Here is a 12,399-nt window from a genome sequence, read left to right on the forward strand (position 1 = left end):
TTTTTCGGAATGTCATCTAAACGGAATCATACAATACGTAGCCTTTTGTCCCCTGCTGTCTCCACTCACTGTAGTGCTTTGAGGTTCATTCATGTTGTTGCGTGTATCAGGGTTTGATCCTTTTCATGGCGGAGCAGCATTCCACCGCATGGATGTACCACAGCTTGTTTAGACGTCCATCTGCTAATCGGGCATTTGGGTTGTTTCTGGTTGGGGGCGATTATGAACAGTGCTGCTGTCAACTTTCAGGCACAGGCATTTGTGTGGACATGTGTTTCCATTTCTACTGTTTCTACTGTTCTGCTCTGAGTTTGAGCTGCTATAACAAAGTACTATAGACTCAGTGGCTTATAAACAACAGAAATTTACTTCTCACAGTTCTAGAGGCTGAAAGACTGAGATCAGAGTGCCGCATGGTTGAGTTCTGGTGAGGGGCCTCTTCCCAGTTGCAGATGGCTGTCTTCTCGTTGTATCCTCCCATGGCAGAAAGAGGGTGGGAGAGTGCTCACTTCAACAGCGCATATACTAAAATTGGAACGATACAGAGAAGATGAGCATGGCCCCTGCGCGAGGATGACATGCAAATTTGTGAAGCATTCCATATTAAAAAAAAAAAAGAGAGCGAGCGAGAAAGCCCTTTTATCAGGGCACTAATCCTATTCGTGAAGGCTCCATCCTCCTGACCTAGTCACCTCCTGAAGCTGCACCCCCAAATACCATCACGCTGGGGGTTAGGATTTCAACATAGGGATTTTGAGAGGACACAAACATCCAGTCCATTGCATGAGTAAAGCCTAGGAGTGGGAATGCTGGGTTGTATGCCAAGTGCATGTTCAACTTATAAAAAACTGTCAGTTACCTAGAGCGGCAGCACCATTTTACATTCCCACCAGCAATGTAGAAGATTTCCAGTCGCTTCACATCCTTGGCAGTATTGTCAGTTTTTTAAAAAAACATCGTAGACATTCTTCTGGGTTTGTAGTGGCATCTCACTGCGGGCTTAGTTCATGTTTCCCCAATGACTAATGATGTTGAACATCTACTCACGTGCCTACTTGCTATCTGCATCTCTTCTGTAATGAAGTGTGTGATAAAATCGTTTGGTCGTGTTTAAACTGAGTTGTTTGTTTTGTTTTTATTATTGGAATGTGAGAGCTTTTTAGATATTTCTGGATGTGAGTCCTTTATCCGAGATACGATTTGTAAATATTTTCTCCCGGTCTTGCCTTCCCTTTTCATGTTCTGACCAGTGTCCTATTATACACGCTCATTTTGAGAGAATTGGGTTGTTTCTTGCCCCGCCTCTGGCGCCTCCACCATCTTGGACAGCAGGGTAAGGAGCTGGGGAGCTTCAGACCAATTCATACTACTCTGGCTCTCGGTTACGGTCAGTCTCCTGAAAAAAGAATATTGGCCTAAACAACAGACATTTCACTCTCTGACTGTAGTTTGCATAGAATAATCTGGAAAGTTTGATTAACATGCGGATTTCCAAGCTCTACTCCTGGAAATGTTTATTCAGTAGGTGTGAGGCGAGGTAGAGGTTGCTGCAATATTCAACAGGCATCCAGATTATCATCATATAGGTGGCTTTGGGATGACATTTTGAGAAACCCTGAGACTCTAGGGTCACTGACAATGTGGCATGTCTGCTGGGGTCAGGATGTAACATCGATGTCAGGCCTAAATAGAACTGTGTGGGATAAGTCAGAGGAGGGAGATGTTACCACACAACTAGACAAAAACAAGAAGAAACACCAAGAAGGCAGGAATTTGAGGACATTTTTACTGAACATTCAGCCATTCCATCATCCATCTCTCTCTGCTACTAGAGGCATGTCTTAATTTGGGCAGACATCTTTTAAAAGTGCCTTTCGAATGTGATACTTTATTTGAACAGATACTGGAGGAAAAAGGTGGCTGATAAATAAATATATTACGGCACATTAATAAATGTCAATAAATTCTTAACCTTGATCCTGAATAATAACATTTTCTCTTACATTAAGTACTAGGCTGCCAGGGGCTGCTAAGATAGATTCTGGTCCATTTTTTTCAGATCCACTGTACCTACAGGAAGTCATCCTGGACTTTTTCACTGGGGATGTGTGGAAGGTCTTTGGTCTTACAATAGTAATTTTTTGGACAAAAGCAAAACTTATTCTGCATATTTTCAAACAAATCCATGAAGGATGTTGGAATATGAATCATTACCGTTTTTTACAGAAAAGGAAGCACAGTAGTAACAAAATACCCAATTCCATAAAATCCAGGCACCCAGATGTTTGGCCTGTGTAATACCAAACAACCGGTAGGTCTGAGGTTTTTCCTGAATTGGACAAACTATTCTGACGTCGCATAAATTACATCCAGCATGATTTAAGTTTTATCTACTGACAGAAACCAACTGGGACTGACCTGATTTTCTGTGTTGATTAATCAAATGTTATGGTTCGAACTTGTTGATACCTCTCAGCTGAAAAAACTTCAAAGGCCTATTGTTTTAATCGTGTGGGGGAATGCTTCTTTAAATCGCAACTAGTTAACAAACCTTCCAGGGTAACTAGGGCACTCAGGCTCTGCCAAACATAAGTGATCCATGATGGTTACTCAAAGCGGCGTAGGAAGAAGCCTGGAAGGGGAGGCAAGGGATGCGGATTCTACTGCTCGCTTGAGCTGGACCATGCCTCCTTAAGATTTCCTGAGAGTAGACACCTAAGGAAACGGAAGTTTGTAAGAGGACTAAAAGCAAAGTGGTTAACCCCTCTTGCTAAATATAATCCCCCCACTCAAAGCAAGCAAGCCAACAAACAATGCGTTTACGTACCTCCTATACAAAGGGGGCCTCAAACCCGGAAGCCACCGGATTCAGCGAGGTAAGCAGAGAATTATTTTCTTTCTCCTAAAACATTAAGTCATGTATAATTAATGTTGAAAAATGAGAAAATAAGGAAAAGACTAATCAATAAATAAAATCAATTAACATTCCACTACTCAGTAAAAACTACTGTTAGCCTATCAGTGTGTATTCTTCCATGGATCCGTACATGTTTATGACACGTGTATATTTCAAATGGCTGCTGTCCTGATGTCAGCTTCTGTGACTAAATGCTATATTGTGAAGCTCCTTGCTTGCCACTAAATATGCACCTTCATCACCCATTGAAATGGCCGCACTGTATTCCACTGTATGCTTACAAATATTAACTAACATATGGCGCTTCCTGTGTGTCCGGCACTGTTCTAAGCACTGTGACACCATTCCTGTGAGATAGGTAGTCTGATTACTCCTGTTTTACGGACAGGAAAACTGAGTTAAGGAGAGGTTAATTAACTTGCTGTCTGGGATTCAACTCCAGATGATCTGGCTTTGGAGTCCTAGTTCTCAACACCTGGCCATATTGCTTCTCACCTCATCCGCTTTGGTTATTTAGGTAATTTATAAAATTTCAGTCTTTGAACGGTGCAGATCAATTTAAACCTCTACTTATTCACAAGACTGATGGTGGAGACAGAAGGAGGAGCATTGATAATGAATGACTCTTCAATAAGAGAGTACTAGGGGGACATTCTTTTGTGTAAGATCAGATTAGAAGGTGTTCGCTGTCATGGGAAAAACTGGGGAAGCCCATAGGATTGGCATAGCTCCTCTGGGCAGGGCGTGTTTTTAGACCTGTGCAGGAGGCCTATTTGCAGTGCTGCAGGAGAGAGGGACTCCAGCAATTGCACAGATCTACGTAGGAGGAAATAGCAACGCCGTGGTAGAAAAAAGCAGCCATGGTGATCAGAATACAGAATTAATATTCTGCAGGCTGAACTTTGACCTACTGCAAAGAGAGAGAAGTCCTTAGCAATTTGAGCATTGGCTTTAAGACAAGGAAGTGAGTGTTCTTCTGGGACTAGGTGTGGTGGGAAGGAAAGCAAAGCATTACTCACAAGCAGATCAGCGGACGTGATAGGGCCAGGGCCGGAGGACGGAGGAGGCCTGAGCGGGAGCTAGGCATGCACTTCTCTGCTGGGATCACAGCACTACTGGCTCCCCCCACACAGGGTTTTCTTTACTTATGTCCACATATTAAATTACACAACCGAAGTGGAGCGGGTGAAGGTTGGGGGGTGGTCGCTAGTAAACAAGTGAATAGGTAGAAAAATGCATTATAAAGAGTGATGAGAATCTGAATAGATATTTCTCCAAAGAAGCTATTCAAATGGCTAATATCCACATGAAAAGATGCTCAACATAATTAGGTATTAGGGAAATGCAAACCAAAACCCCAGTGTGATGTTACTTCATACCCACGAGGGTGGCTATAATCAAAAAGACAATGATGCTCATTGATGAGAATGTAGGGAAATCAGAACCCTCACACACTGCTGGTGGGAATGTAAAATGCTGCAGCCACTTTGGAAAGCAGTTTGACAGTCCCTCGAAGGGTTAAACATAGAGTTAGCATATGACCAGCAATTCCTCTCCTAGGTATATACCTAAGAGAAATGAAAGCATGTGTACATAAAAACTTGTACACCAATGTCAATAGCAGCATTATTGATAATCGCTAAGAAATGGAAACAGCCCAAATGTCTATCAACAGATAGATATACGAAATGTGTCTATCCATACAATGGAGGATTATTCAGCCATAAGAAGGAATGAAGTACTGATACGGGCTACATAGCTGAACATGGCTGAACCTTGAAAACATTATGCTAAGTGAAAGAAGCCAGTCACAAAAGGCCATGTATCATATAATTGCATTTCTATGAAATGTCCAGAATAGGCAAACTCATAGAGACAGAGAGTAGATTAGCGGTTGCCAGGGCCTGGGGGTATGGAGGACAGGGAGTGACTAATAATTGGTATGGAGTTTCCTTTTGGGATGATGAAAATGTTCTAAAATTGATTGTGGTGATGGTTGCACACTGCTGTGAATATGCTAACAACCACTGAATTGCACACTTTAAAAGGATGAATTATATGGTTTGTGAATTATATCTTAATTGAGGGCGTTATTGTAAGTGAAATAAGTCAGACAGAGAAAGACAAATAATGTGTGATCTCTCTTATACGCGGAATCTAATAAAGCCGAACTCATGATAACAGAATAAAATGGTGGTGGCTGGGGGTAATAGAGAGATGTTGGTCAAAGGGTACAAGCTTCCAGTTAAAAAACTGTTATAATATCCAGTTATGAGTCCTGGGGATGTAATGTACAGCATGATGACTACAGTTAACAATACTGTATTGTACACTGAAAGTTGCTAAGAGAGTAGATCTTAAATGTTTTACCACACAAAAAAAGTGGTAATTATGTGAGATGATGGAGGTGTTAACTAACCTTATTGTGGTAATCATTTCACAATATACACACATATCAAATCAGCATGTGGTACACCTTAAACTAACACAATGTTATAAGCCAATGATATCTCAATAAAGCTGGAAAAAAAAGTGATGAAGTGAATTGAGGGAAACAAACACAGCCCCGAGGCATGAAAGGCCACATGTGTTCCAGGACTGAGAGAGGAGGCCTGTATGACAGTGCTAGAGAGAGTGAAGGGATCCCCTAGAGTTTAGGGTGAGAGATCTGGCAGATGAAATTGGTAATTATAGGCACTTTGGGATTATGTTCAAAGGACAATGGGAAATCTTTGAAGGCTACAAAACCCAGCAGTTACATAATCCAACTTGTATTTTAAATAGCTCGCTCTTCTTGAATTGGTAGGGTAGAAATAGATTGCTGTTACAGCTAAAACAAAACAAAACAAAACACGGCCAGCCCTGATGGTGCAGTGGTTAAAGTTCAGTGCAGTCTGCTTTGGTGGCCCAGGCCCAGTTCCTGGGTGCAAAACCACACCACTCATCTGTCAGTAGTCATGCTGTGGTGGTGGCTCACATAGAAGAACTAGAAGGACTTACAACTAGAATATACAACTATGTGCTGGGGCTTTGGGGAGGGAAAAAAAAAGAAAAAAACAGAAATCATTAACAAAAATTTAGAGTTAAAATTAGCACATGGTTATTTTCTTTTGATTTATTACACATGCTAGAAAAATTAGGACATCAAAATGCTTATTCACTAATGGAACAAAAGGAGTGGATTATCGTGTAAATAATAACGTAAGCTTTTGACTTTTTAAGCAAGTATTCTGTTGCTTCTAGGAATTAACAACTATAGGCCACAAGTGGAGAATTAAACTCTTTTATCCATGTTCAGTAGCATATTTATATCATACAGAGATTCAGGTTGAATTGCATTTTAGAGAAGGAGCAAGTAGAAGCTCATCTAGCAAAGGTCAGGATGGGGTGGGCCCAAGGTTACCTGTGTGTCAAATGCGGGATCGTCAGCAAATCAGCACAGTTACCAGGACTCCTTTTGGCCTCTTGTTGAAACTGTGAAGAAGTTGTTGGGACGAATGAAAGAGTTTCAGAGATTCTGAGATGCACACTCCCAAATGAGAAGAGATGGGCTTTCCCGGCCTCAGGGAGGGCAAGAAAATCTCTCAAGCAAACAGAGAACACAGCTCTGCAGGAAGACAGATGAAAGGTGTGCATACGTCCTGGGACATCAGCTCTGTGCCCAGGCAGTGGGGAAAGAACAAGCTCAGGTGTGGACCTGCCAGGGTCCCAAGGATGCCCAGGTTTTTGTGCACCTGTTCTGAGTTCCTTCACAGTGGGAGGCCTATGAAACTTCTGGAAGAGCCAGGTTCTCTTTTGGAGATGGAGCATCATTGGGAAGAAACCTCTCTTTACAGCTTATGGTAGTGACATTAGCAAGACAAGAAACAACATATGAGGAGCAGCAGTTAAAAACAATCACAATAGGGGCTGGCCCCGTGGCTGAGAGGTTAAGTTTGTGCACTCCACTGCAGGCGGCCCAGTGTTTCGTTGGTTCGAATCCTGGGCGCGGACATGGCACTGCTCATCAAACCATGCTGAGGCAGCGTCCCACATGCCACAACTAGAAGGACCCACAACGAAGAATATACAACTATGTACTGGGGGCTTTGGGGACAAAAAGGAAAAAATAAAAATCTTTAAAAAAACAAACAAACAAAAAAACCAAAAAAAAAATCACAATAGAAGTTTCAGGTACACAGACACCCCCAAGCACCATTCTAGGGAATTTCCAGTACATTGAAGCCTAGTGAAGAGAATCCGTGGTGAGCAGAGAAGATTAGAGAGCCTGGATTCTTTTTTTTTTTTTTCTTAGGAAGATTTGCTCTGAGCTAACATCCGCTGCCAATCCTCCTCTTTTCATATGTGGGCTGCCACCACAGCATGGCCACTGACAGATGAGTGGTGTAGGTCTGCGCCCAGGAACTGAACCCAGGCTACTGAAGTGCAGTGTGCTGAACTCAACCATTGGGCCACTGGGGCTGGCCCTAGAGAGCCCAGATTCCTTATCAGTTAATTACCATCATCTTCAAATGCCTTCCATGGTTTGGATGTATCATAATTCATTTAGTCTTGTAATGATAAACCTTCAGGTTTCTTTCACCGTTTTAGCCTTACAAACAGTGCTGCAACAATGCTGCAACTTGTTTCTACATAACTACATCTCAGCTGAGATGAAATTACGTGCCATATAAACTGTGACAGGTGTCACCAAATTGTTCTCCAAATCTGCTGAAGAAATTTACATGTCCACCAAAAAGTGTATGCAAATGTATCCCAGCATCCTTGCCACTACTGAGTGTTGTAAAGTTTTAGCTTTTCAGGCAACCTATAGTTTAAAAATGGTATCTTAGGGCTGGCCCAGTGGCATAGTGGTTAAGTTCATGTGCTCTGCTTCAGCAGCCTGGGGTTCTCAGATTCAGGTCCTGGGTGCAGATCTAGCACCGCTGCTCAAGCCATGCTGTGGCAGTGTCCCACATAAAATAGAAGAAGATTGGCACAGATGTTAGCTCAGCAATAGTCTTCCTCAAGCAAAAAGAGGAAGATTGTCAAGAGATGTTAGCACAGGGCCAATCTTCCTCACAAAAAAATAAAATAAAGTAAAAAAAAAACCAGTATCTTGTTGTGGTTTTGGTTTATAATTCTTAAATTATAACTAAAGGTATCTTTTCAGATTTATTTTCTTCCCCTCCTCTCTCTCCCAGAAACTTCCTGCTTGCCTGTTTTCTATTGGATTATACATCTTGTTCTTATTGATTTGTGTGAGCTCATTGTCATGTGTCGCAATATTTTCCTCAGTCTTTTGACTTTGGAAATAAAATTTTCTGAAATAAAGAAGTTTATATTTTTTTATGTAGTTAAATTTATAAATAATTTTCCTTATGGATCTGGACTTTAAGTCTTACCTAGAAGGACCTATTTTCGACCAAGATTAAGAATAATACACTTCATAGAATTATCATATGATCTAGTAATTCCACTCCCAGGTATATACCCCAAAGAACTGACAACAGGGATTCAAATAGGTACTTGCACACCAATGTTCACAGCAGCATTATTCACAATAGCCGAAGGGTGCAAATAAGTCAAGTGTCCATCAACAGATGAATGGATGAACAAAATGTGTTCTGTCCATACAGTGGAATAGTATACAGCCATAAAAATGAATGAAATTCTAATACATCCTACAACGTGCATGAACCTTGATAACATTATGCCAAGTGAAATAAGCCAGACACAAAAAGACAAATATTGTGTGACTCCACTCATATGAGGTAACTGGAATAGGCAAATTCATAAAGACAGAAAGTAGAATAAAGGTTACCAGGGGCTGAGGAGGGGGGAATGGGGAATTATTGTTTAATGAGTAAGGAGTGTTTATTTGGGATGATGGAAAAGTTCTGGAAATGGATAGTGGTGATGGTTGTGCAACATTGTGAACATACTTGATGCCATGAGTCCTTCTTTTGTTCCTTTCTTCTTTTCTGCCTTTGCTCAATTTATCTGCTTATCTTTTGTTTTCAGAGTCACTTTGGTTTAAATGCATCTCCTATATGGCCCAGAGAGTTGGAAGTTGTTTTTTTTTTTAAATTCAATCTGAGAGTTGTTTGTTTTTCTTTCTTTTTTTGCTGAGGAGGATTCACCTGAGCTAACATGCATTGCCAATCCTCCTCTTTTTGTATGTGAGCCACTGCCACAGCATGGCCACTGACAGACGAGTGGTGTAGGTGCATGCCCAGGAACCCAACCTGGGCTGCCAAAGTGGAGCATGCCAAACTTAACCACTAGGCCATTGGGGCTGGCCTGGGTTGTTTTTTGTTTTAAAGGTAAAATTATGTTTATTTCATTTACCTCTATTGTACATTTATCTCTATGTTTAGTTGTAATTCTGTAATCTTAAGTTATCTTTCCTAATTTTTAAATATATGAACATGTGAGTTTTCCATCTGATAATTTAGAAGATTTATATTCATATTTTAGTACCTCAAGGGGTCACTTCACAAATTGAAATGATTGCTTACTAAACATTTCAATGACCATCTAATAGTTCGTCTTATGATAATATTCTTTGATCATTTCCTTTTGCTGTAAACTTAAAATTGCTTCCAGGGTTTTGCTAAGATGGGGTACTGCTATGATAAACAACTTTGGACTTACACTTTCTCTCCCTATATTTCAGATTCTGTCCAGAGAACAGATTCAAAAGATAGAATAATGATATCAAAGAATTTGAATATTCCAAACTCCTGATTTCTATTGTCAAAGTACTTTCCATACATTCTGTGACAATTTATAGTCCAAACATTCACATAATTGGGACGGAAAAAAGTTTTAGTTAATAAAAGAAAGTTGTCCAAATCTTAATTAGCCTTAAGGCTGAAATAGCCTTGGGACAAAAGTGTCCCCTATGATTTGCATTCTGAAACAAGTCATCTGAGGGAGTTGCCAAGCCAGGTAAGAGGAGCCAATTCACTTCACTGCCATCACATCTTGGACTCCTTTCCTTCATGGAGGATTTCGGAGATGGTATCTCTTCATATTTCTATGGATTTCTTACACCACAACTAGCTCTAATAACAAGCTGCCTTAGTCTTTTTTTTTTTAATTGTAGTGGAAAATGAAGAGCGTTCTGAAGATCTTTTAAACACAGGGGTTAAGTTTATGGCAACTTATTTATAAGCTCATGAAGTTATCACCAGGTTGTAATGAAGTACAAATCAAGAGATTAATCGAGGAAAAATCGCATCACAGCAGTTCTGGCTTCTACTGCACGCCAGCGGGACTTAGGAGTTCTTGCAGCCAGTGCGTTGGCACCTAGAGCATTATCGAGTGGCTTGTGGTGAAGGCCTTCAGGCACATCGTTTTAACAGATGATGAAATCTACAGTCTGCTTCAGATTAGTTCAAGTTACAGCGCATCTTCAAAGAACAAGAATTCCAAGTATTTCCGTTGTTGCTGGCTTCCATGTCTTCTTGCTTGTTTACATAAACTCTTTGGAGTCTCTGTGTGAACGTTCCAAAGCATTCCACAGTGCTGTTGGGAGATAAGTTCTCTTTTGCTGTATCTGTAATTACAGCCCACGTAAAAAGGGGATTTGCAGTGTTCCCCCATCACAGTCCAAAACCCAAAAGAGAAGTTAAATACTACATGTTTGTGCATCTCTCCCCCTCATCTTCCACTCCAAATTTTGAGTAGAAATATGCTATACTTCTCCTCCCTATAATTTTGCCCCAGGCTGACTATCTTCCTTGTCAGACAGGCCTCTGCAAACTCAGGCCTATGGCCAAAATCCAGCCCACTGCCTGTGTTTTTATGGCCTGTGAGCTGCGAATGCTTTTTACATTTTTAAACGATTGGAAAAAAAAATCATAAGAAGATGAGTATTTCATGACATATGGAAATTATGTGAAATTCACATTTTGGTGTCCACACATAAAGTTATATTGTAACACAGCCAGGCACAATCATTTACAGATTGTCTGCAGCTGCTTTTGAGCCACAATGGCAGAGTTGAATAGTTCTGACAAAGACAGAGACTGTGTGCCTACAAAGCCAAAAATATTTACTAACTGGACCTTTACAGAAGTTTGCTGACCCCTGTTCTAGAAGATTCATTAGATTCTGAAGGCTCGCTAAGAGCAGCTAACATGGCCCAGGAGATCCCATTTGCTCAAAGTTGGAGCGCCTGATGCCCATTTACAATGACCCACTACTGGGGCCCAGACTTCACAGACTCCCCCAACGCACGGATCCCATTTCAAGTTTCTCTCCCTTCACTAAGATACCAAGTCCTTTTCAGCTGGTAATATTTCTGCACGGGATGCACGGAGGGCTGAGCATATGAGAATAAGTAAGGGTGTACTGGGCTAACGTCTCCAGAAATACGGTGTAGACAGTGCTTCTCAAACTTCAACGTGCGTTTCTATGACCTGGAGATCCTGTTAAAAGGCAGATTCTGATTCAGCAGGTCTGAGGTGGGGCCTGAAACTCTGCATTTCTCACAAGCTCCTAGGTGATACTGATGCTGCTGGCTCACAGACTGCACTTTGAGTGGCAGGAGTCTCCACTCTGAGGCCTATTTCCTCAAATGACTTGATTGCCTTTCCATCTTTGAATTTCTGTAATACCACAGAAATATTCCTAGATTGTGATGGATGGCTTATATATCATATCTTATTACTTCATCTTTTAACTCATGCCTTATACTTCTTATTATGAACAGACTGTGTTTTCTAGAACTTGGATAGTAAGTCTCTCCTATAGAGACCAAATCGTCAAATGGGCTAAATTTGCCTTTAGTGCCCTGGTTCTCGTCTTTTCTCACGGGCTCCAGGTGTAAACCTCCTAGCCTTCCTACTCTCTTCTCACTCCTGGGATAACTCCCACGTCCTGCTTCTTCCCAGCACCCTTGGGCCTCCACAAGTCCCTTCTGCGCTCCAATCTGATGAGCACAGTCAGGAGTCCTAAAGAACCCTAGGGAACATCCGCTCCTGCCCCCTCATTTTGCAGTGAGCACAGCAGGACCTAGAGAGTAGAGGTGACTCTCTCAAGGTCACCAAGCAGAGACCAGGAAGCCGAGGCCCCCAGCTTTCAGCCCTTGGACTTCGCTCCCTCAACCTTCTTCTTCTGTCCCAGAAGAACCCTTCTCGATGGCCTAAAAGGTCTCAACAGTGAAATGTTCAGTGGGCATCAAGGAACAGATGTGTCACACTTCCCTGGTAACATATTTGTGGTGAAGCGGGATCTTTCTGCAGTGATTCTAATGGTCATGACTTCAGATACCATGATGGGGTAGCTGGGGACAATAGCTTTGAAGCTCTGGGCCTTTCCCCAGTTCAAATCTATCCTGAGAGGGATACCTCACTTGGCTCCTATGTTAGAATGAGAAATTGACATAAAATTCACATAATATAAAATCAAAAAGAGTACAATTCAGCGCATTTAGGATATTCAGAATATCGTGCAACTATCACATCTATCTAGTTCCAAAACATTTCATCACC

The 12,399-nt window shown here is 41.4% G+C and overlaps 1 non-coding gene across 1 annotated transcript; it reads left to right on the forward strand.

Annotated features, from left to right (window-relative positions):
• The first annotated feature begins 501 nt into the window (after nt 1-501).
• Nucleotides 502-608, forward strand: LOC123282835 (U6 spliceosomal RNA). The gene has a single exon (XR_006523122.1). It is a non-coding gene; the product is annotated as a U6 spliceosomal RNA (small nuclear RNA).
• The last annotated feature ends 11,791 nt before the right edge of the window (nt 609-12,399 follow it).

The sequence above is a fragment of the Equus asinus genome, chromosome X (assembly GCF_041296235.1).
Source record: "Equus asinus isolate D_3611 breed Donkey chromosome X, EquAss-T2T_v2, whole genome shotgun sequence".
Taxonomy (NCBI): Eukaryota; Metazoa; Chordata; class Mammalia; order Perissodactyla; family Equidae; genus Equus; species Equus asinus.